General features: G+C 42.6%; 1 protein-coding gene across 4 annotated transcripts in view; it reads right to left on the bottom strand.

Moving 5' to 3' along the window:
• Positions 1-25,329, bottom strand: part of ATXN1 (ataxin 1) — a 384,106-nt gene that overhangs the window by 63,319 nt on the left and 295,458 nt on the right. Inside the window, exon 8 of one of the 4 annotated variants that reach the window (XM_070515602.1) lies at positions 15,056-15,140. The exons of the other annotated variants lie outside the window; for them this stretch is intronic. The gene's annotated coding sequence lies outside the window, so the exon portion shown is untranslated. The remainder of the gene's footprint in view (positions 1-15,055; positions 15,141-25,329) is intronic. 4 annotated transcript variants of the gene reach the window in all.

Raw genomic sequence — 25,329 nt, 5'->3', positions numbered from 1 at the left:
CACAGAAAACATTTGTGGGCCAGCACAGACTGTGCACGTTCCCCTGCTGGGAAGCAGAATGTTTCTGCTTCTCAAAGCCATGCCTTGGTTTGGCTGCAGGATTCTCAACAGGCTACGATGTGGACTTCTCTGACTTCGTTCAGGATGCAATCCAGGTGTCTATCACTGACTCACAAGCACCCCGATAGGCCCAGATCATATGCACAGTGCGACCAGGCACTGGGAACAATGCACCAGGTTCCCCCTTCTTAGAACAGAGGCCAAGAAAGGGGGACAAATGTGGGAACCTCATGTCCAGGGAAGAGACTCCATTTCGCCTCTGTTCACAAACTTTCAGGGAGTGACAGCTCCATGCTAGGTGGATTAATAGCATGAAAAATTAATAACATTAATTTTAATAAATTATTAGTAATCCTTAAATATTACGAGGCGGCAGACATTTTGCCCTCATTCCAAGCTTATTCAGGGGCATGGGTCCAATATCCCTGCAGGTCCCCATGTCTGGATCTCTGTGTTTGGGATCTTCCAGGGAGAGAGTAAGGAAGTGGCATCCACGTGATGTTTTTCAAAGCTTTCTCTACCTGAAAATGCCAGACACATTTCAGATGTCAAATCTAACGTGGTGCTCAGGGTGGGTGACGGATCCATGTGAGGGCTCTTAAGTGGGTGTAGAAACCTGTCTGGCTGATTGTCTTTTCTGCACACATGCATTCAAATGTTCACAGGCTTGTAGGCCATAAATAGCTCTTAGGGGAGTATGAGATTACATCGCAGACTCGAGAGGGCCCTGTTACCTGAAATCCATGAGTGCTTGACACTCATCTCCCAAGAAGGGGACTCTGTTGAATGCAGGGCTGCTAGACTCAGCCTGACCCCCAAAACCATCACTTGTGAGGCATTCTTTTGAGTTGAGCTGTGTCCCCTCCTGAATTGATATGCTGAAGTCCTAACACCTAGTACCTCAGAATGGGACTATATCGGGAATTAGGGTCCCTGCAGATGTAACTAGCTGAAAGGAGGTCACATCAGAGTAGGGTGGGCCCCAATCCACTATGGCCGGTGTCCTTATAAAAAGGGGAAATTTGGACATAGACACACACAGGGAAGACTGGAGCTATGCTGCCACAAGCCAAGGAACTACCAGAAGTTAAGAGAGAAGCCTGAAGCAGGTCTGTGCCTGGCAACTTCAGCGAGAACATGGCCCTGCCAACACCTTTATTTTGGTCCTCTAGGCTCTAGAGCTGTGAGAGAATAAATTTCTGATGTTGAAGCCACTCAGTTGGTGGAGCTGGGTTACAGCAGCCCTGGAAAACTAATCCAGGCATGTAAGGCTGCGTGTGTGTGAAGAAATGAGTTCATCATTCAGTGACTGGAATTCAGTTATCATGTAATAATATCAACACCACAGAATTCCTCTCAGCACATATTGTGCCCACTCACCCAAACTACAGATTTCTTTATTGAAAGCTAAAGACAGGTGCATAATACGGTGACTCGAGCTGCCTCTCTTCCAGAAGGGGCCACTCTGTCAGTTGGGTTACCCACACTGGGCATTACAACGCCCTCCACTATTTCTCAGGTATGTACCTTCTGCTAGTTGGAGAAGTTCCTGATGGTCAAACAAATATGGAGTATTGTTATTAAAGTATTTGGTCTAAGAAAGAGCCACTGACTTTTCTATACTGATATATGTCTACACTTCAAACAACCTGAATTCAGGCTCTACTAATTGGTAATTGGCTCTTACTAATCATTTTACTCAATGAGGAACTATTAGAAGTTGTTGCTTTTTCTGGAAATAGGATTAGCTAAGAAAATTAATAATGCAAAGAAGCTAAGGGGAAGGGAGGGTGAGAGGACAAGGAGGTTTAAACTATACATACAAAAGAAATCTCAAAACTCTTTGAAAGCTGTTGTCCAATTTCCATTCCTCCATTCAGCAAAGGCACTGACTTTCAATGTCTATTACTGTAACTCGTGGATAGTGGAGGCTGCTCTTCCATAATTTGTGTCCTCCCTAAAAGAAACATAAATCTGACACCAGGAAGAGTTGGTGTCAAGCTTTTAGGTATTGGCCAAAGTTTTCTGAGGAGGCACGGAGCCCAGGGGTGGATGGGAGGGTGTGGAACCACAACAGGGCACCATACACAGAGAAACTTCCTAAAAAGCCTTTTTAGACCTGTCTTCTCCAAGTTCCACTTCCTATGGCAATTGCTCATCATCTTGCCTCCCACTTCACCTCTATCTTACAGGCCTCCCCACTGCCTGTTCTCATGTCCCTCCCCCATTCGCCACCGTCTTTTCTCTTGAGGGGCAAAGTGGCCTAATTTCAGGTGAATCATTCACCTTTCTGACCTCACAACAAACAGCAGGTTAAACAAGCACAGAATTAGTCCTCCTAAGAGGGTGAGGGAGGGAGAGGATTGCACATGTTTATTATGTGTAATTTTTTTCCTGTATTCATGGCACGTTCCACATTAATGTAAACAGAACTGGGAGGACCTCTACTTAGGAAGACTCTGTCATACCAAACGTGTTCCACTTGAGCTCTTTATGCTCCTAAATGCACTTTTAATTATATTTCCAATTTTTTTCACACTATAAAATTTAGTCCTTCACTCAATGCAAGGAGCAGTGTTTAGTGCTCATAGTAAATGCTCAATATATTTCATCCATTATTGATGATAATGATACTGGATTTATACTCAAATAATTCAACACTTATTAAAAACATAATTCTTAAAATATAAGTTGCCCACACATGCTTTCCTATTTATGGTCATTAGATCATTCTGCTAATAGCTCTGCCTAAACAATTTATTCATTTAACATTGGAATGCCAGGACTCAGCAACCTGGAGACAAAGATGGGCAAGATACTGTCATTCTTGCCCCAAATGGATGACGGGATTGACATATGAGGAAGTTAGTTTGACCTGGGGCACTCTTTTGGCCAATGAAGTAAAGACCAGTGTGCTAGCACATAAAGAACCCGTCCTCAAAAAGGTTATGAATACAATGCCAACTACAGGATACTTCACTTTGCTATCCTGAACTTGAGTCAATAAAGGAATTCTCCAGTTAAAGAGTAAACCTGGGGCAACTTTGCTCATCTGTGAACAGAAAATTAGCAAATGCCACTACGTACCAGCAATTTTCAAACAGTCATGTCAAGTTTATATAAGGTATGCGGACTGTGTTCTCTCTGTACTCTGTCTTCAATTCTATTTTGTACATCTAGGTAATTCAAGGGACTCATGGACCCTACTGCAATTTATATAACAACACTTTCTTACCACAGTGTGAATGGCAAGGTGAGTCAATCTCCTTCACTATCAGAAAGTTGCATCCATCCTTCTTCAGATGTATCTGTCTTTTCTGACTTTCTGCATGTATCCACGACAGTCAACGCTTTCAAAAATACTCTTCCATTGACCCCACATAAAGAGAATTGTGATTAAAAAAAAACCTGAACATGGGGTGAATCCCCAGAAGGTTCTCTAAAAACAGTTTGTGGCCTTCCTTGGAATGGTGTGACTATGAGATATGATGGAACAAACGGCACAGACGGCAAGGCATACAAGTGTGTGATATCTCTTCATATCCATTCCCACTTCTGTTCAGCCTTAAGACTTCATCCATTCACTAAATAAGTGTTCACTCACCTCCTACTCTCTACCAGACACATAAAATAGAAGATCGAAAAGATACAGTTCTTGTTCTCAAGGATCTCAGCAGCTAGTGTGCAGACATAGTCAAGAGAACAGACAGTAAGAATCCTACATGATGAGCTTCACAGGCAGGAAGCACAGCATAGGTCAGTAAGACCAGGAGGGAGAAGTCAATGTGGACTTCTTGGAGGTGACAGCAACGTTGAGGTTTGAAGAACACATAGGAATTACCAGGTATGAAACCAAGGAGAAAATAGCTCTAGACAGAGGAAGGAGCATGTGCAAAGGCTTGTGGAGTCATGTATGGGAAGCTGCCACATTGGAGAAAGTAAAGTATGGAGCAAGAGAAGGGGAGGGAGTGCCACTCCCTCCCCGAGATGTCTCTTGAAGGCCATGGAGAATCTCTGAAGGGTTAGGCAGGGTCATTTTCATATTAAAAAGGTCATTGTGGTCACAGGGTGGAGGATGGTAGAAAGGGACCAAGTTCTACAGACAGGGAGAACAGTCGAGAGGACCTTGTAATAATGTCACTGGGATAGCATGAGGTCAAGTCTGGTGCAGGGCTCAGTGTGGATGGCAAAGAGGAGCCAGGCAGGAGAGAGACTGCACAGGCAGAATCCACCCCGTGGTCACTGAATGGTTGGACAAGGGCACATGGAGGAGTGAGATGGGGGCTTCTGGCTCGGCTAGTGCCATTCACACAAGCGATCCAGGAGAAATAATGTATTAGTTTCTTTCTACCCCAGTGCTTTAATTTTAACTTAATTTCCAGTTTTAGCTCTAGGATAAAGTTAAAAATCTCTAACTTGGCATGGAAGGCTCTCTCCAGTCCCCTTTCCACAGTGGGTACCCAATACACATCAGCTGATTGGGTGACTTGAACAAACACACAAAACTTTCTCCATCTGACAACACAGCAACAGTTTCTGAATTACTACTTTGCCTTGGGAAAGAAGAGAAAGAGCTTGTAACTTATTCAAAGAATAAGATAAGTGCAGACATCTCCCTGATAACACGCTAATCTCAAACAGACTCTCCCTCCTGATACACGGCTCCAGTCCATTCATCTGATTGACACTAACAGCAATTCCTATCGCACTCTTGGTTAGGGTCTCTGTCCTCTCCTTCACCCTGACGGCTATTCATCTTCCACAAGATAAAGAATTTCAAGGTAGAGACAGATGCTTGGGTTTCTAAGAGAAGAAGAGAACACACAATGACACATTCCAGGCTCTACAGGAGTTTGCAGGACTGGATTTTTTTTTCTGGCAAAGAAGCCACGATTCAGGAATCTATGCAAAAATAATTAACGGAAGGTTGTGCCACCAAGTTCCCATCAATCACTCCTCCTTGCCATTCTGCCCTTCCTGAGATGACAGTGTGTCAGCTGCTTGTAAGGATATCTACATCAAGTTCTTCGCTTTGCTCCCGCTGCCGCTTTGTAGACTGCTGGGGGAGTGGTGACAGCCCGTTAACCGTGAAAAATGGGAGTTCAGGACTGGAGGTGGCTGAGAACATTTTAACATATTTCCAAAGGCAAAGATAGTTAGAATAGTTACGGTGAGAACTTAAACATTCCCTTTCAGATCCAACTGAGCCCTCAACCCAAACTTTTACGTAAAAGAAATGAGGAGAAATCTATGATGAAACTACACGCGTACGCAGATGCTCTGCTCCTCTAAGAAGTCAAGAGAGCACGTGCAAGAGCTCCCTGAGCTCTATGACCTGCTGCACCAGGCACCTTGGCTGAGTCTCTGACACTGATAACAGCTCCCTGGTGAAGGAGAAATACTCTTTGTAGGGACTACAATGGTTGCAAAAATAGAAGAAATAAGAAATGCACTTCAGGACTAAAAGATGTACATATAGAGCAAATAGCATACCTCCTGAGGCTGACAGACGAATGCCTCTAAATAGGAACAGAATACCACTCCCTTATATCACTTTTACAGAGATCTGTTTCCTACCTGGGGCTATTATTTCTTTGAGGACAAGCGCCATGTCTTATTCATCATAGTATGAAGTGTCTAACAGCACCTGACATATAATAGATGCTTAATTAATTAAATAAATGCTTAATTATTAAATAAATGTATCTGGAATAAGGGAGCAAACAAATCTCTGAATTACTGATTGACTAGGAAAATCAACAGCTCAATGGTGGTCACAGACCAGCACTTACACTAACCAAGAGTCTAGATCAGAATATGTGCATAACAATGAAGCAGGAACAAGGTCCTCCCTCCCCAGGAAACTGCCACTGCTCTCTGCAAGATCATCAGAAAGCCTGGCTATAGCCCCTCTGGAGGCACCGCATATGCCTGAGCACTGAACAAAATACACAAGGTAGAGAGACCAGAACCTCTTCCCTCATATGCCCAGAGCATAAGACCTCTCCATCGGCCATGGGGGCGGAGGCGGTGCCATCCTACTTGGGTTCAGAGTCAAGCTCAGACTGTGCTTGTCAGTGAGTCTCAACCAAGGAGGGTGTTACCCTCCCAGGGACATCTGAAAAGGAATGGGGCATTCTGGATTGTGACAATAACTTGAGGACATGTTAGAATAGAAAGTAGCAGGCAATGACAGACCAGGAGTACTAAGTGTATTGAGCAAGAGAGGACTGTCTTGCCTGCTCCATTATGAAACACTGGCAGTTAAACACTCTCTAGAATACATGGCATTGTCCTAGGATCCTTCTGTATTTAATTCTTCTTTCTAAATAAAATATCTAATTAGGTTATCAGACATCCTCAGTCAGGGTCTTCTATCTGAGCATGTCTGCAATAGTAATATTGATGGCCAGCATTTATAGAGCACTCACTACATGCCAGGTGATGTGCATCTAACACATAATGGAATCTCTGCAACAACAAATCTGATAGGTACTATTTTTTAATTCCCAGATGAGTAAACTCATTCAGAGAGAAAAAAGCAACTTACCAAGAAGTGGAGGAGCCAAGATGTAAATCCAGGTTCCTCTAAGCCCAAGTCCATAGACCTGACCATTTAACAAGGATGCCGGTTTTCATGCTGGGCAATAACCCAAAGCCTGGTGTGCACAGGGGAGCATGAAGATGCTGTGCAGCTGGGGCAGAGCCTGGACCACTGATGGAGTCTCCTAAACAAAGGACCTGCAGCCAAGTGAAAGGGACTGTAGGTGCCTGTGCAATGCTGTCAGCTGCAGTCCTGGCAAGAATTCCACCAGCAGCAACGGTGCACAGCTCATTGGGATATTTGACTGACTTCCTGCCAAGGTCCCTGCTGCCAAAATATAGAACCTTCCTGACAGTAATTCTTCACATAAAAACACATGAAATTCCTAGAAACAATGGAGGCTCCAGTGTTTTTTTTCCTTTGAGCGGCACTACATCATGTCTACTTCTCCAAGATGTAGGACTTTCTCAAGACCCAAGACCACAGGGAGGTGTACCTTTGAACTCAGGTGCAGGGAAATTCTGCGACTTCAAATTAAATATATTACATCAGGTCTAGTATGTATCTTTTTTTTTTTTTTTAAGATTTTATTTTTTTTCCTTTTTCTCCCCAAAGCCCCCCGGTACGTAGTTGTGTATTCTTCGTTGTGGGTTCTTCTAGTTGTGGCATGTGGGACGCTGCCTCAGTGTGGTCTGATGAGCAGTGCCATGTCCGCGCCCAGGATTCGAACTGACAAAACACTGGGCCGCCTGCAGCAGAGCGCACCTACCCAACCACTGGGCCACGGGGCCAGCCCCTCTAGTATGTATCTTTTAAAGGAAGTCTGCTGTTGTTACCATTGGGAATTTCACAAGTGATTTTTATTGGCATTTGATGGACCGTACCGGAAAGCTGGAATGATTCCATGGGATTAGGAAAAGATGAGACACCAAAAAGCCATGGGATCTCAACAGAGTCCAGCTAGTGGAATGCTGCATGACCTCAAATAACTTGGAGTAACATTCTCATGACTCTGTTTATGGGTTACTAAACTTTCCTAATCCAAGATTATCTGTAGTCTACAGCATCTACACCTTCTTCATTGGCTTATTGTGAAGATAAAATGAATTAATGGTACATATGCAAGTAAACTCTGGATCTATGATTGTAAGAAATATATCATCATTATCATTGTTAAAACACAAACAAGAGAATTTCTATTCTACTTTGTTTATACTGCCCACCTGACCAATGCCACCTTCATTTACTTAATTACCAATCATTATCCTTCTCTTTTCCTGAGCCAGATATGCCTAGATTAAAAAGACAATAGCATCCCTTGGTAGCAAATATACGGGAAATGTCCACATAGACATGCATTCCCAGAAGTAACTGCAGGAGGAAGTCTAAATGGCAGATACTGCATACTGCATTTACTGTAGAGCTGCTTCCCAATTTCATTTGACTTCCTTCTATCTTGAGAGCCCTTAATTTTCTTGTCTCCTCTAGGCTGAAGAACTACTGAATGAATGAAGTGGAGGCAGTAGTCTGGGTTTCTGAGCTTACTGGAAATCTTTTCACTACAAGAACTACACAGCAGATAATAAGGTAGTGTGTGACACAACTTCTGATGATTTTCCTTTTGGAAAAAAAAGAGAACAACAGCCGCCGAGAGAACAGGGTCAACGGGAGGCATTAACTAAACATTCAGGAGTCCCACGACTAGCACAGGCATTGCATTCACTCAATTCCCATTGAATGGGACCAGCCCACGGGGCTTACGGATTGGTGCTGTGTTCACCGGGAGGCAACTAACCAATCAATCTATTCCCCACAAAAGGAGGTGCCACTTGCAATAATGTCACTGACTCAGGATCAGTGCTAAAGAGTCCTATATATACTCACCTTTGTCAACCCCCTCACTGACTCACCGCACTAAGTCATGTTCTTGCTATCCATCTGCCAAAAGTAGATTTCCTTGCTGCAAGGAATGTATACAGACCATTAATTTGCCAGCTCCTTGTTTTACAGATGAGGAAAGCGAGGCTTCTTCAGGGTGATATAACAAAGTATATGTAACGCTGGGCTTACTTGAGCTTCCTGGACTTTAACTAGCAGCTGGTCTCAACCTGCAGACTCAAGTCCACCCTCATGCTAGACTCTAGTTATGAGATCCTTGACCCATAACCCCAAACTCTTGTTTTACTTTCCAAGAGCTTCTGGCAATGGAAATCCTTATCTCTGAACTCTGATGTTCTCATTACTATGTCTTCAATATCTGTTGCCCTATCACCTTCCTGACGAATCTCTATTACCTTCCACGGCCTGGATCTTGGACTCCAATGGGACCTGTGTCTGCACTGAAGCATCCATCTTTTTTTTGTACGTTTCTTTGTACGGTATGCATGCAAATAACTTCCTCTTATGGACTGATCTGCTCTTTAGATGCTTGATTTTATACTATATCCATAACTGCCCTGCCCTACAATAGAAGAACTCTGGCCTTGAACCCGAGTTGAGAACCTGGGCTGTGAGACCCTTTGGGTGTATCTCAGCTTCTGTCTCTGTTTTCAGTTTAGCTCCTCCACCTCCTCTTACGCCCTGATTATCCGTGGTAGTGGCAGTAATCCACTCATGAAAAGCAAGATGACAGCCGCAAGGTATCAAACACAAACAAATGCACAGAAAAGCAAACAAAAAAGATGATATAGTGGTAAGCACACTAGACGGGAGGCAGGAAGGCTGAGCTCTCATTCTGGCTCTGCTCTGCAGCAGTATCTCAGATGGGAAATGGTGACAGTTATACATGCCCTGTGATCTGCCTCCCAGGAACATCGTAAGGAACATAAAAATAATTGTTATGAAGGTCTTTTGAAAATAAGAGAACACTATTCATATCAAAACTATTATAGATATGGATTACTCTCTTCCTTAAAAAGAAGCTTTTCTTTGCCTTACCTACAATGCAGCAGCGGCAGCATAATCATTACCATCTAAATTGAGCACTGTACAATGAGAAGTTCTTAAGCGTGGCTGCCCATTGGAATCACCACCACATCTTGTAGTAAACATAGATTCTTAAGACATCCTCAATCACCTACGAAACTTGAATTTTCTGGGTTGGTACAAAAGAAATGGTATTTTAAAAAATTCCCCAAAAGAGTCCAATCAACTAGGTTTGGGATCCACTTTTTAAAAATAACATGTTTCTCGGTGACATCAGAAATTTAAGTATAACTATGATTCACGAATTTGTTATCTGTTCCTTCCTGCAGAGGATATCAATTCAAGTGTAGGTTTTCTAATTGTAACTCTGGAGTGTAACAATTTCACTGGCAAAAGAGAGTTTTCAGGAAGCATGCTGGCTCTGGAAGGTTCTGGAGGTTCTGGAAAAGCAATATGTCCTATGAAAGAGACCTTAACCTGTGGGCATGGCAGGAGGAGGGTGTGCATGGCAGTGGATGACTACAGGGGCGTTACTGTGGCCTCCAGGCCTCTCATCCCTTTCAGATTCTTTAGTTCTCTGCCTGCAAGGCCCAGCAGCCCAGAGAGGAGAAGTCAGCACCCTTTGTGGCAGCCTGACGTTTCCACTTGGCCTCTTGCTGCCTTCTTTTCAGATGGCTGTTCCCAGGCTGTTTAATTTGGGGGAAATTCCAAAGTTACCAGCAGAGGCATGACATGTGGGGAGGGTTGCTAACAGCAAAGAGAACTCGGTCTTCCTAACTGATATCCACGGACACAGAAACGGGCTAGTCTTAGAAGTCCTCTAGAATTGAGCTTAGTAGCAGCTGCAAACTGGATAACTGCCAGTCCTAAGTTAAGTGTTTCTAAAATGGCCTAATTTCCTTCCCTCTCCTTAGAATTCTGAATGCTTCATGTGTTATTAATGGTCATCTTATGCTTACTGATTTGCTAGACATTTTCCCAACCCATTTTTTATCTCTAAAATCACTAGTCAGCGGTTCTCAAAGTGCGGTCCTCAGGGCCAGGAGCATCATGATCACTTGGCAACTTGTCAGAAATGCACATTCTCAGGTCTCATTTCAGACCTACTGAATAAGAAACTCAGTGGTGGGGTCCAGCAACCTGTGAGTTCTTTTTGGTGAGGAAGATTGGCCCTGTGCTAACATCTGTTGCCAACCTTCCTCTTTTTCTGTTTTTTTGTTTTTGAGGAAGATTAGCCCTGAGCTAACTACTGTCAGTCCTCCTCTTTTTGCTGAGGAAGCCTGGCCCTGAGCTAACATCCGTGCCCATCTTCTTCTACTTTATATGTGGGACGCCTACCACAGCATGGTGTGCCAAGTGGTGCCACGTCCTCACCCTGGATCCAAACTGGTGAACCCGGGGCCTCCGAGAAGCGGAATGTGTGAACTTAACTGCTGCGCCACTGGGCCAGCCCCCCTCTTTTTCTTTTTCTTTTTTTTTTTTCCTGCTTGAGGAATATTGTTGCTGAGCTAACATCTGTGCCAATCTTCCTCTGTTCTGCATGTGGGACATCACCACAGCACGGCTTGACCAGCAGGGTGTGGCTCTGCACCCAGGATCCGAACCTGTGAACCCCGGGCCGCCAAAGTGGAGTGTGTGAACTTAACCCCTACACCACGGGGCCAGCCTGGCAGCAACTTGTTTTAACAAGCTCTCCAGGTGATGCTGACCCACTAGAAATTTGAGAGCCATTACCATAAACAAGTCACACGGTTCCTATTAACATAAACATACCATAAAGAAATGAGTCATTTTAAGAATCTTCAAAATCTTAAAACATTTTATCTGAATGAATTCATAAGCAAAACAATAACACACTGACATTTTTGTTTGATGAAGACTATTTTTTCTAGAACTACTAAAAGATCACATATTCCCTCAACACAAAAACAGCATATGACTTACAAATTATCAGATAGGGGAACTATGGTGAGTTGTTTTCTTTTAAAATGCATAACTCCACCACCACATTATCTGCCTGCAAATATGTCTATCAAATTCATGATACATGACCAGTGTGTTTGAAAATCGTGGGCCTATGACATTCATGTTTTAAGTTCTGTTCAGGAAAACAAAATGCACTATTTGGGTTGCATATGGGACCCAAATTTAAAATATGCTTTTTTGCAATTAATCTACAATAAAATATACTACATTTTCAATGCGGGATTCTGACATGGAACCATCCTCTATCCTGTAATCCCCCGTCCCATCCCCCTCTCTCCTTTGACCTATAGCTTGGCCCAAATATCACGGGTTTATAACTTTTTGTGGTCTTCTTACACACTTCTTCAACATAAGCCCAATGCGTAAAACGCATCTAGGAGTAAGCTAATAATTCAGTATCTGAAATATTGATTTCATTGACTTTTAGGTCTTTCGATGGTTTTGATTATAAAAGCTGCCTTTAAATTTTTTTCCTCTGTGTTCCTAGGTAGGCTTCTCAAATTCTCAAATGTGGCTGCTCCGACATGAGGCATCCACCATACCACCTTCTGATTAAGGAAGGAGGCACAGGTCAGCTGCAGGTCCCTTTCCCAAGCACGTATATCACGAATGGACTAAAATTTTAATCCTTTGTTCCCCAGCAGCCATTTCCTCCTGGACCTTTAAGGATAGCTCAAAGAAAAAAATTATTCTTCTCTCCTTAGGAGTATTTTCCAGATTCTTCTCTTAATGACCAACAAAGAAATCCTATAAAATTCTGCTCTAAGTCTTCACTGTCTTTCACCTAATTAAGAAGTTGAAACTATTTCAAATACCAACCCCAATAACTAGATCTATAAAACATTCTCAGAAACCAATACTCATTTTGTTAGCCAAAGGGAAATACAGCAGAAAACGTGGGACCAAGAAGAGATGGCTCGTCCAAAGTCCACAGAAATAAAAATCCATTTATGGCTGCATTTTCCATGCTTCTTTTCCAGGATGGTCCTGAACTTGCTGATTCACGGTGCAATTTTGTGCTTTAATGTAGCCAAAGAGAAACAGCGGCATGTTGGAGCCAGCTTGTTCCGGCCGGCAAGAGCTGATGGTTAAATTTATAAGCCGAGTGTTAATCAGAGCCATTATTAAAACTTAAATTATATAAACTTACAATTAAACAAATTATATTAAAAACTCATCCCTCCCTAATTATTTTATTCTATTTTATTATTATCTAAACGGTTGAAGTTAATTAATTACATCTACTTGAAGAGTGGAAATACTATATAACGGTGAGCTCCTGTGCATTCCTGCCCAGCCGCGTATTCGGTGATGTCATGTTGGCAGGGTGAAGCTGGTCACTGTGGGAGTATGTGCATCACAGAAATCAGCAAATGCTACAGATCAGAACCCTTGTCATCCCAAAGCCAGTAGCTAAACTTTTATCAGCACACTATGGCATTCATTCCAGCTGTTGCTTAAAGGGAACTAGAACTTGTTCTTAAGGGAACCAGAACTAGAATTCTGAAGGGGAGAAGAGCAGGATAGCGAACTTTCCATTCCTACAAGTGCAGGCACCTCCCACCAAACCACACACCACCAAATCATTACCGGCCCAGAGTTTCCAATGAATCTATCGCTGGTTTATTATTTCCATTATCTGCTACTGAAATTAGTCTGACTCAGAAATGTAATTGCGTGTGCGTCAGCAAGAACTCACACAAGAATAATATCTGCAAGATAAAAACCACCACTTGACATTTGTATAATCCCTCTTAATGTTCACACAATTTGATGGGTTATCTCACTGAGTCCTCATAACCACTACTATGTTGGGTTTCATTTAACAGATGAGGAATCGAGGTTAGGTGACCTGTCCAAGGTCTCTTATCTAGTAAGTTGCACAGCCAGGACTCAAACACAGAAACCCAAGTCCAGTGTTCTTTAGACTCCACCACAGATAACTGCTTTTATGTCAGTCTGTTTTGAAAATGGGAACTTTTTCAAATGATCAACATCTGGGTTCACTTTGCTCCTTCCTTTGTTAGCAATGCAGCCAATGACGACGCACCCATGTCTACGTTTATGGATAAGGCCCCCCCAGCCCCGCTCCCTTCCTGACCACACACAGAAACTATGTCTACACTGCTGCGATGTCCTAGATAAATCAGACCCAAACACACTTTGGAATTCCTAAAGATGTTTTAGGCATGTGGGCATGATTAGGAAGTGTTCTATCTTTTGGATCGAAATTATTCAAATCCAGGGGAAAGATTTGCAGTACCCAATTTAAATCAAATTAGAAGTAACAGTGAAAAGAGAAGCTAGGTTCTTGCACTTGGTGGTGAAAACAGACATATATGCGTGTGTGTGTGTGTGTGTGTGGAGAGTTTGTTTTATAAATATACATACACTTCATGAGAAAAACAAACTATATACACATCCATATACACATACATACACACTATGTGTGTTTACGTGTGTGCGCAGTTTATTTTTCCACATCCTCAGGGGGCTATACAGCAGAAAAGAAAAAAAATGCTGCCCTTTATCAGATATGTACACATTTTACCCTTGCAATATGTCTAAAATGATTTGATGACTAAATCCTGGGAAAAATGTGAAGAATGCTTGGCTAGATACACGCCTTTCCAGTAAAAACATAACATTGCTTATTAACTGTAGCACTTGGAGAAGCCTTTTCGACATGATGTACATTTTTGTTTTAGCTTGAGACCAAATCCTGTTTGGATCTAAGTTTTCTTTGGCTTTAAGAGAAAGTTTAACCGATTGTCCAATATGGGCCTTCAGGCCCTCCCGCGCATGTTCACCACCAGGGGTCGGATGGAGTGCTCGTCCATCAGCCTGCCTCAGTCTCAAGACACCAGTCAGGGTCAAAACCTTGAGATGTTTTCTCAACACATGAAGCAGAAATAACTATAACAACAGCAAAAAGCAAACCTGTCTGTCCCCTTGTCACAATTTTTGAAATTGTCAATAGACTGACCTTGTAGCTGGAAAGCATTTTAGAGGCCGTGTAAAAAATGTTCAATGTAGCAGCGGATGGATACAAAGAAATTCTCAGAGGTCATTAGTGAATCACTAATACTGGCATATGAATGCATTTTCTTTTCTGGATGAACATTCATTTTATAGAAATTTGATTTCTAACTAGAGTCTAATTTTGGAAGATATTCCAAAAAAGCAGCTCATCCCTGAGTTTCATTAGAGACAGGATATCGAATAGGGAAGGAAAGAAGGAAAGAAAATTCTTGGATGAAACTCTAAGGTCAACATGGACTTCTGTGCTCTCTCCCGGTACTGCCTTTGCCAGCTTCTCATGAAGGCATAAAAATTGGGGTAAAAAGAACCGGAAAATAACCGCTAAGTTATCAGGACAATAAGTTTGGTTAGTTAAACAGGAAGCTTATTTCATTAATAGTGTACTTTTGTGAACAGCGGGTCATTTTTCTCTTTTACTAGGCATGTGAAACATGTTGTCATGACTTGGACAGTTACCATCTCTCTAAGTCAAGCAGCTGGTGAGGATGTGGAACTTACCCTGACAAGAGTTTAACACTTTATATGCCAGCATGAACGTCTTATCCACCAACAAGATTGGTTCTAGGATACGATGCTGGTACGGCTGAAAAGCAAGTAGAAATAGGGAGAGTTGTGGTTGAGACTTTATTTTACTTGGAGCAGATAAGATGGTATAAAGAAAGGTCAGGTCATCAACAAAAACCTCTGCAGATTTTGCCTCCAGTAGGAGGAGTGCCTGATGATGGAAACATTTTGACTCTCCAGTTAAAGAGGAAAATAATCAATGTTGACTTTTAACTGTTCAGTTCCCAGCAGCTACAACGAAAGTACCATGTTTCAATCTCACCAGTGTATCTGAGCAGTTTTCTCTCTTTAGGGCCAACAGCACCGCCCCAGGGATCACGTGATTCTCAGGCTGCTACATTTTCTCAATCACCAGTTGACTCATGTGGTTGAAGAAAGACCTCTCCACATTGCCTATTACTTTTCTAGGTCTAACAGTGGCTGGTCACTTATTTCCCTAGAATTTAGGGAATTCTATGCACATACTGACTGTTCTCCTTTCCTTTTATTCAATCTTTAATGTAGTTTCATAAAACAGGGACAATGTACACTGGTCAGGAAGATTTTGTGGTTTCTCAAACTTGTTTTTAAAAATTAGAGACCACTAGCTGATAGCAATCTTCCGGTTAACAACACGTACGCAACCCACAAGTCAAGAATGACAGCAGAGGAGAGAGAGAGAGAACATCAAACCTTACTTATGAGATCCTTCCCACTGCTTAGGATCAGCTCTCTAACACATGCAAGGCTTAGCTGGAACAAATGATGAAAGCTGTTTCTCCTTTCAAGTGAGAATCATTTACATGGGTCCAGACCTCTCCTGTTCTCATTTATTCAACTTCCAGCTCTCACTGACATTAAGCAGGAGCCAGAGAACAGCTGAAGTCAGACCAGCTCCTGCTGCGCTCAGGGTGATTGTCTCACACTGCAGAAAATGCAGAGGGCAATGCTGCACCGTAGAAGTTGCAGCCTCAGAGTTTCTAAGCTTTCTATGGGATTATGCATGACAACTACCTTCGCTTCCACACATGAAATGATCTCTTACCTCTACAGAAATGTTTTATAAAACTCCAAACCTTTTCCTTGCCAACCAAATGAGAGAGGTGGTTTTAACCCATTCTAAATTCAAATTTATAGATAAAGAATTTTTAAGAATTCTATTAAAACAATGTTTTGGGTTCTGAATGTCTTGTTGATTATATACGCATAGACGTACACAGGTGCATATATGTAAACATATAAATAGACACACACACTCAGAAAGACTGGGACTTGAGTATGAAGCAGAACTCCGTCAGACTCCAAATCTAGCAGCACACGTTCAACGTTGGACACGTGCCACTGCCGTCACACCAGAATCATAAACACCCAAGGCATTTAGTGCTGCCTCCTGTGACCCGGGGCCAGAGGATGGAATCCCAGGCCTTGGCTTCCCAGCTGAAAGATCAGGCTGCTTCCATCATCTAAGCAGGGGAAGCTGGCAAACTCTTCCGGCACCTTCATACCCCATTTAATATGCTGTTCCTTCTTAGTGCCATCCTCTGCCCCCTTCTTCATCCTCTTCTGCCCCTCTCTCTCCTGGTCCTCAAAGAAGCACAGACATCAGGAGGGGCTGGTCTGTAGGTTCTAGGGACACACGTGACATGTTAGGGCTCCGTGTGCAGCTCTCGAAGTCAAGTGTGAAGAAAATAAAATACTCTCCCTGCTATGGTTAAAGGAATAATGACCTTAAAAAAAAAAAAGCTTAAGAGGTTAGGCCCCTGGCCGAGCAGTTGGGTTGGCATGCTCTGCTTCGGCGGCCCAGGGTTTTGCCAGTTCAGATCCCGGGTGTGGACCCGGGACCACTCATCGAGCCATGCTGAGGTGGCGTCCCACATGCCACAACTAGAAAGACCCACAAATAAAAAATATATGCAACTATGTACTGCGGGGCTTTGGGGAGAAGAAGGAAAAAATAAAATCTTAAAAAAAAAAAATGCTTAGGATAAATATGACAGCATAGTGACACTAGAGGGAGCTCTAAACATCTAGAGACAGAAAAAAATGCTGAAATTATATACTCTCAAATTAAAAAGAAGTTCATGTTTCGGGGAATGATGTGCTGAATTCTGGCTTTGCTAGTCAGTGTGTCCATCCTTGATGTGGATCCAGAGCAGGAGACAGTTAACGATATCAATGTAAATGGGTGCATGGCGGGGGGTGGGGAGGGGTAGGAGGAGCAGGAACAAATAAAATTATCCCGAACTTAAGACTCCTTAGCCAAAAAAGGAGGCCAATCATTCTTGGCTTCCACATGACCTCTGAAAAGCACATCCTGGAAATCTTTTCTTGGAGAGTTCTTTTAAGTGCGGTATTTAAGAGACAAAGGAAAATCACAAGAGAAGCATGAGAGAAAGTGAACCTTGTTGAAACTGGGCACATTTTGCTTTCCCATTTTCCACTAGAAGGTGCTTTGGGAGAAACGCACCCTTCAGTCCCATTGTTCCCCTCCCAAAGCCCCCTAGTTATGGAAGGCCATCTGGCTCGCATCTGCCCTCTGGTCCAGAACCTAACTGGACACAACAAGCTCTGACCTGACAGGCCACGCGAATTGTTGGCTTAGGGGACATTTAGACACTCCTGGGGTGCCTGGCCTCCCGCTTGACTTTAAAGTACGAGCTCCCTGGAGCAGAGCAGAGCCCACCTAGCGCAGTCTCTCCCTCGGGTTCCCATCCTGGGGTTGCATTCAAGCTGTGTCTCCAGCCCCCGACCTGTGCGCACATGTCCACATATTCCACGCAGGCAGGCTTCTGATCCGTTTCTCGCGACATGCCAGTGTTCCCTCTCTAGCGGCTCATCTTTCAGCCCCAGGGGGTGACTGTAAGCCAGGGGTTGTTGGCACAGGCTGGGAAGAGGGTCCAACCTAGAAGCATGTGCTATATTTTGTTACAATAATCACTTTTCCAGTCACCTGGTTTTAGTCTGGGAAACTTACTTTCTTCATATAATGATATTTATTGAGCACCTAAAACATTAATCTACTGTATTAGGCTTGGAAGATGTCCTGCTTACATGTCTAATTTCTCAAAAGCAAGCCTCTCTCATTTGGGTCTCTCAGAACACCAAATGTGACCTGTCAACAAGAATCCATATTCCAGCCCCATGCCTTGCCCTGGAGTGAGAGTCTGATCCATGTGTGATGCGCATACCCTGCTCCTCAGGACACAGGACAGAAGATAAATGTGCTCTGGCTTAATAAGTATATGCCAGGCATACAAAACTAATAGTCAACTTTTGAGCAAAGACACCGTCTCTACTCTTAAGGAGCCATCTATTTATATCATACCAATAAAAGCCAAAGTACTGGTTGGATGCTATAAATACTAAATAGTAGAGTTAGGAACTGTGTGATATTTTGTATTTTATCTGGGAGCACCTTTATTTTAATTTCCCAGCCTATCTCCTTTCAAGTCCAGTTAATACTGGTTTGACACTGTCTCCCCAACGTCCACTATAATGTCATGCACTTGTTGATGGAAATTCTCCGTGCTATAATTCAAAATGCTCTCAGGGAGCTGGGCACAGAAATCAAACAGACTGGTAATGCAGGAAGCAATAAAACAATCTGTTTGTAAAGCCTGGGTTTCATAAAATGTTAGCACTAGAATAGAGGAGCTCTCAGGGATGAACTATTCCAGGCTCTCCTTTCAGCGGCGGGAGCACCCAAGGCTCCGGGGTGCCATGGTTGATGGAGGAAAGTGAGGTCCACAACCACAGCTCCTGCCTACTCTTACCATAGACTGCTTGCAGCACATCCTGTCCCTTGGTGTTGGCTAATATTTATGCACACCATGTGCAAAGTGCTGCCAATGTCCTTTACAGAACACTCATGAAACCAGTGCTCAAATACGGGAGGTGAAAGAAGAGGCAGAAAGTGGGGAGACGTGTTGGATCTGGGGGCTGGAAGAGAAGCTGAGCTTCAGGACTTTATCTCTGCTCCCCAGTGCTTCATGAAATGACAGTGTATTAACTAACACGGGGAGGAGCTTTCACCACGGGCTCTCCATTTTTGGAAGGGAAAGACTATAAACATGTGTTTGGAATATGTTTTCTTTTGCTTTAAACACTGATAAACCTGATTGCTCAGTGCACAGTCTTGAAACCACTCCTGCTCCTCGCAGCCTTGTCTTCTCTTCGCTTTCTTTTCTCCCTCTATGGTTCTCCTTCACTAAATTAAAACAATGAGAGACTACAGAAGTGGAACGCTTGGAGGAATGAGGAGGTAAACAGAATTTTTGGATTCCTTTTCTCTCTAAATTAATCATACCAAAAAGAACTCAAGTGAAATAGTTTTTCAAGAATCTAAAGGAAACTTTTAGTAAGCCCTATTTTGATTTACTCCCAGTCAGCTACTAATTCAGCTAGCTCTATTTTTAAGGTAATGTGAAGATCAAGGAGCTCAAATCTAACAAATATTCTGCATTCATAACCTTTGAAGGCATTAGTAGACATGCTACTTCCTTAATCTCTGCAGTATGGAAGCAGATTGGTAAAAGCTCACAGCAGGAGGAGGTCAGAGATCATCTATGAGGAAGTCATGGCTCAGAGAGACGATGCGATGTGCCCAAGGTCACGGAGGAAGCAGCAATAATGACTGTTAACTTGGCTTAAGTTTAAAAGATCATGTTGTAAGGCACTAGCCTTATCTAAAAGTTTTAACTTCAGGTTAATGAAGTAAGTACATTATTAAAATGTTTTTAAAAAATGTTCTCCTCTAGGGTTGTGCCTTTATGATTCAAAATAATATGGATGGACTGAATGGAGTGGGATACTGGTGTGCAAACCAATGTCGAGGTGGACACTTACATGGCGGTAACTCTTCTCCCTATGGCACACTGAGATCTCTAAGAGATGACCTTCTCATGGTCAGTTGTCCTAAGGAATATGTTGACACACGTTCCTCAAAAGTATCTGTATCACCCTTTGGATGCTGAAGATGGTTTTATCTACAATGTCTTGTTTATTTACATGTCATTTCAATTAGATATTGAAAGGTGCTTAGTAAAAACTATACTTCTGTTGAAGAAGCTGAAAAGCAAGGAGATGACTAAAATACCCAGGGGCGCAATACTGTTAGCTAGTTGAGGAATTAGGTAGAAACCTGTGTTCTGCAATCCCAGGTCAGTAGCTTTTCGCTGTTGGATCACATGGAGCTGGAAGCCCAGTGGAGGGTCTGAGCTGTACCACACTGTGAATCTGGGCAAGTCTGGGTAAGTCTGGGTGGGCTGTGAGGTAGATGAGTGGAGGTTCTGTCTGTACAGAGACCTGTTTGGTGAGGCTCATGGGAGAAAAAGAAACAGTCGCAGATAGTAAACTTTCCTGGGCTAAGACTGCCACACGCTATCTGAAGTTCAGTAATTCCTAGACCTTCTGAGCAGCTTGTAATTTAAGGAAGGAACTGACCCTGAGTAGAGAGAGGGGTCAAGGTGCAACTGTGAGAGAAGCCAAAGAGGGCAGAGGGGTGTCAATAAAAAGGGATCTAACACTGGGAGCATTTCCCCACCAGGTTCTTGGGGAGGGGGAGATGGGAAGGGGTAGTGGGGTCATAAAGAACATGAGCCTGCCACATTCTGTGGCCTGAAAAGAGAATTTTTAACACTTAGGAAGGGAGGGGACACATTTCCCCATCTCTATTTGGCAAGAGAGTGGAAGAATGAATAATCATACACCCTTTTGACATCGAAGGGCAAAAACAGGAGCTGATGAAACATTCCAGAAGGGTGTCTGGAGGCCACATCATGAACATGGAGAGTAACGGAGGGAGGAGAGGAGGCCCCATGAGCCAGGGAGGAGAAAGAGTGGAAGGTGCTTAGGAAAGCCTGCTGACATCCCAGGAATAGGCAGGAGGACAAATATTTTGGGGGGTGGAAAGGAGTTTGAAGAAGAAAATATCATATTACAAGTATCTTAGTGCATATTCCTAGAAAGTATCCTTGGTATGGTATAGCCTTGCGAAATTTGAGTTAATGTTTCTTTTGAATCAACTATAGTTATTTTAAGTAATGGCTTCACCAAAGCTTGCTTTCACATTTGCTCTCTCCCATTTCTAAATCCAGTTCATATTAAACACGTCAATAAAGAAGCTGTTGTCTCAAACATTTTCCTTCATCAAATGGGTACCCTGAAGACAAGAATGAGGAATATGATGCACAAGAGGAAGATGATGATGATGGTAATAGAAGTTAATGATAACTTAGGCCTTATCATCTGATAGGCATCTTTTAAGATCATGCCATGTATTTTGTTATTTAATTTTCCTAATAACCTTTATGGTTTTAACGTAAGGAAAATGACAATAATGTGGTTACATAAGTTGTCCAAATTCTCAGAGCTAGTAGACAGCTGAAGCAGAACTGGAACCCAGGTGTGTCTAACTCTACAACCCAGTTCTTACATTAGCACTCAGCAGGGTTTGGCACCCAGTAGGTGCTTAATAAATATTGGTGACTGAACAAATAAACCGGCTGAAACAATACACGTGTTCTCAGGTTTAGCCAATCAAATGGCACAATGAGCCTCATTCTTCATCTAAATTGGTTAAATATACTTCAGTCATTTAACACAACAGAAACAGTCATTACAATTGAACAATGTCACCGAATCAATATTTCCTGCTAAGGAATAAATGACTCTGACTTGCTTTGACATTTATTTTCCAAAACGAACTCAGCTTTGCCCCGACATTTACAAATCAGCGGGAGACGTAACCCTGAGAAGCTGCTCTGTTCTACAGGCTGCCTTTGCTTTTGTCCTCTCTGTGCGAAGCACAACATAACAAAAGCAAGTTAAAAAAAAAAAACCAACATGGTAATTGTAGTTGTTATCGTGTACCTACTTTTTAAGCCTAATTAAGAATGTGACTTGCAGTTTATGTAATTTAAAAAGCTGGCTTATGTAGGTCCAAGATTGTTTGAAGACCACTTTAAAAGCTCTTAGACACGGAGAACCCAGCCCCTCCACCTCCCATATCTTGGTCTGTGGTTTTTAAACAACTGGGAGTTTTATACAAGTTTCGCACAATTGTACTCCCCCTGCTGGCCTTCCGTGGAAGCTTTATGTCTGGACTGACACTATGACACTGGAGGAAAAGGATAAGTTAAAGCAAGAACAGATTTAAGTCAGCTCTAAAGCATGCTTTTGGCATTTGGAAATTAATCCTTCAAGAACTGAGCTTGGGTTCTTGTTCTTTGGCTGTGGAGGAGAGGCAGCAAATCACCTAAAATGTATGAGGAGCTTTAACTGAATGGCGGCTGCGAGAGAGGATGACGCAGGGGGCAGGCATGCGGAGACCTGGGTTCTGCTATTGCTTCAGCCTCTTACTTTCTGTGACCCTGGGCAAGTCACAACCTCTAGCTATCTTCCTTTTCCCTGATTATTACTTTCAATTTTGAAATACTGTGACTCCACTGTGTACGTAATTGAGGTCTCTTCCCTGAAGGAATTTATAATCTCATTGATGATACAAGATCTACCATCATAAGCCAATTAGAGAACTGAACAAGCGCTGAAAGACCTTTCGTGGAGGAGGAGAACCTGAAATGACCTCTGAAGAAGAAATCTGATTTAGAGAGGTGAGGCCCAGAAGACTTTCCTCTCTAATGCATGCATTGGGATTTCTGACTAAGACTATCTTCATCGGCTCTGTCGGGCTTTTTCTGATGTAGCAGTATTTTGGAGACTGTGATTCAACCAGTGGCTTGTTTAAACCTGTGTCAGGGGATGCCTTCTAACAACTCGTTCCCTGCTTTAAGCAAAGTTAATCTGCACAGAGTTCAAATATACAAAACAGTGCAATCCTTTGCTTTACCAAGTTATTCTTTATTTTCTAAAGTCTTCATCATGAGTTTCCTCATCATGGGAACCTCCAGTGAACTACAGGTCTATCAGAGTCACATATATTCAGGTCACCATATACAACACTAGTGGAACAAAGTGAATTTAGGTTAAGTGTTCTCTCAGTGTAACAGTGCTTCTTTTGAATGAGAACGGCCAATGATAAAGGTATAAAATACTTAGAAAATAAAAGCCTGGCTGATATTAGCTACAGTCTATGCTCTTGAAGAAAATGACTCATATTATGCATAACCTACAACAATTATATACAACTAATTTTCAGGTCTTAGTGACTCTAGGGTATGGCTATTTCTATTAATCTTACTAATACCACATGTTACTTCAACATTGATACTGAATTAAAATCAATGATGGATCTGTAATAAATTAATAAGTATGCAAAAAATGAGAAACTCAGGGCCCTATTCGTAGGTAATGCTCAGTGAGAGCCCTTGATGATAGGGTTGTTGCTGCAACCTGGAGAAACTTTACACACAGTCGTAGCAACACTGACCTGGTATTTTCTTATGAAGACAAGCAGGAGTCTATGAACCCTCACCCAGATTCTTCTAGTCATCTTCTTGAAAGGTCAAAAAAAAAAAACCTTGCTGACTACATTAGGACTTACGAAATCAGGGAGAGGGTGAGGCTAGGAGAGAATGAGAGTGGAGATGCAGATCACCGATGAGGTTCAAGGATGATAAAACTCCTGCCCCTGATTGACCTGGGGGAGCAATGAATGTTACCATAGTGTGGATGCTGCTGGCTCACAAGTGTGATGGGAGGGGACCTGAGTTCCCAGTCATTCAAAGTCCTTGCTCAGATATATCTCGTGCTTTTCTCTGATTTCCTCAGAAGGAATAATTTCTCGAGCCACTAAAGTCCAATATCTCTTGATTCAGAATATACGATAAAATGTTATCCTTGTGTTTAAGTTGTTCAAAAATATGTCTTATCTCCCTAAGTAGACTGTCAGCCTTCTGGAGGGTAACTTGTATGTTTAAATTTATTTCTCTATCTTCCAGTATCTTGTTCTGGGGAGATAATAAACATTAGTTGAACACACGACTAAATGCATGAAATATAGGTTTGCTTAATTAAGGCAGTAAAAATGCTGTTAGATCTTATATGCAAATTCTGAGATTCTACCATCTGATTGAGTTAATGTAAACGCTGATTCCTTGAATTGTGAACTACTAGACAATACGAACTCTGCCAGTAGCAGAAAACTTTCCGAAAGCCTTCCTTTTTGCTGTGCATGCTCCTAAGGCATCCAGGCCAGAGCTTGTATCCAAATACTCAAAGGTAAGAAATTTAGTTTGAAATAATTCAGGTCTTAACTGTGAGAGACTATTAAGATTAATACAGTGCCTCAGGCAGCCTCCTGTGTGTCTTTATCTCCTAAGCGTTTACTCATAGTGTAACCCATTCTTCCTTCTCTCAGAAGCCCACTAAAGCATTCTAACTAGACTGCACACACTCCTCTCTACCCAAATTCATACTATTTTAATCTTCCCTTTCCAAAACCAGAACAACAAAAGAAAACTCCACCAAGTAGCTAAACTATATTCAAAAATCCATACAATTCTATCCATGGCAACCGTCCCAGTCTTCCAGAAATTTAATTCCCAGGGTCCCCCAACTCAATGGACAATAGAAGAAAATGGACCTCAGTGTCACAAACTTCAGCACCTCTCAAGAAACTAATTAAATCTCCTAGGACTCCCTCACCCACACCCTAAGAAATCTGAAGGGAGTGCAAAATCCAAACCCAATTCAACCATTATAATAAAAGCCCTTTACTTATATAAAGCTTCATCTTGAATTTCTTTGTCTCTTTCCCCCTACAGAGTAGTAAATTTCCAAATTCTCCAAAGGTCATGAGTTTGGCAGTGGAACAATGGCATCCCGAGAGGGAGCGCCTTGTGAGCGAGTCTGCTCCTCTCCAGGCCACGCTGTGGGGCTGTTGTCTCTCTTGGGAGTTTCAGGCGTCATCAAGGTGGATGAACGCTGGTCACAGCGGGGAAATTCAGTCCCTGAGGTAATGGTGGAATGCTGGATACCTGCAACCCAGGTGGGGAGGCAGTGAACCAGACCTTCAGGCACGGAGGTGCTGCCCCATGGGGACTGCCTGTGAAGGAAAGTCCTACAGTCCGCAGTATTAGGGGGATGGGGTTTCTGTCTACTCACGGGAAGAGTTATCCCAACTCCTACCCAAACAAGCGTGGAAACGAAGAAAGGAGAAGGGAAAGAGCCCTTGCTGAACCTTTTTTTCAAATGTGCCAATCATTATGCTTCACGTTTTATCTTTAATCGTCACACAACCCTACAAAGTAGAAAGATTACTCCATTTAAAG

Source organism: Equus asinus, chromosome 8 (assembly GCF_041296235.1).
Source record: "Equus asinus isolate D_3611 breed Donkey chromosome 8, EquAss-T2T_v2, whole genome shotgun sequence".
Taxonomy (NCBI): Eukaryota; Metazoa; Chordata; class Mammalia; order Perissodactyla; family Equidae; genus Equus; species Equus asinus.
Note: the sequence above shows the minus strand (reverse complement) of the source record. Positions and strands in the feature narration are given on the sequence as shown.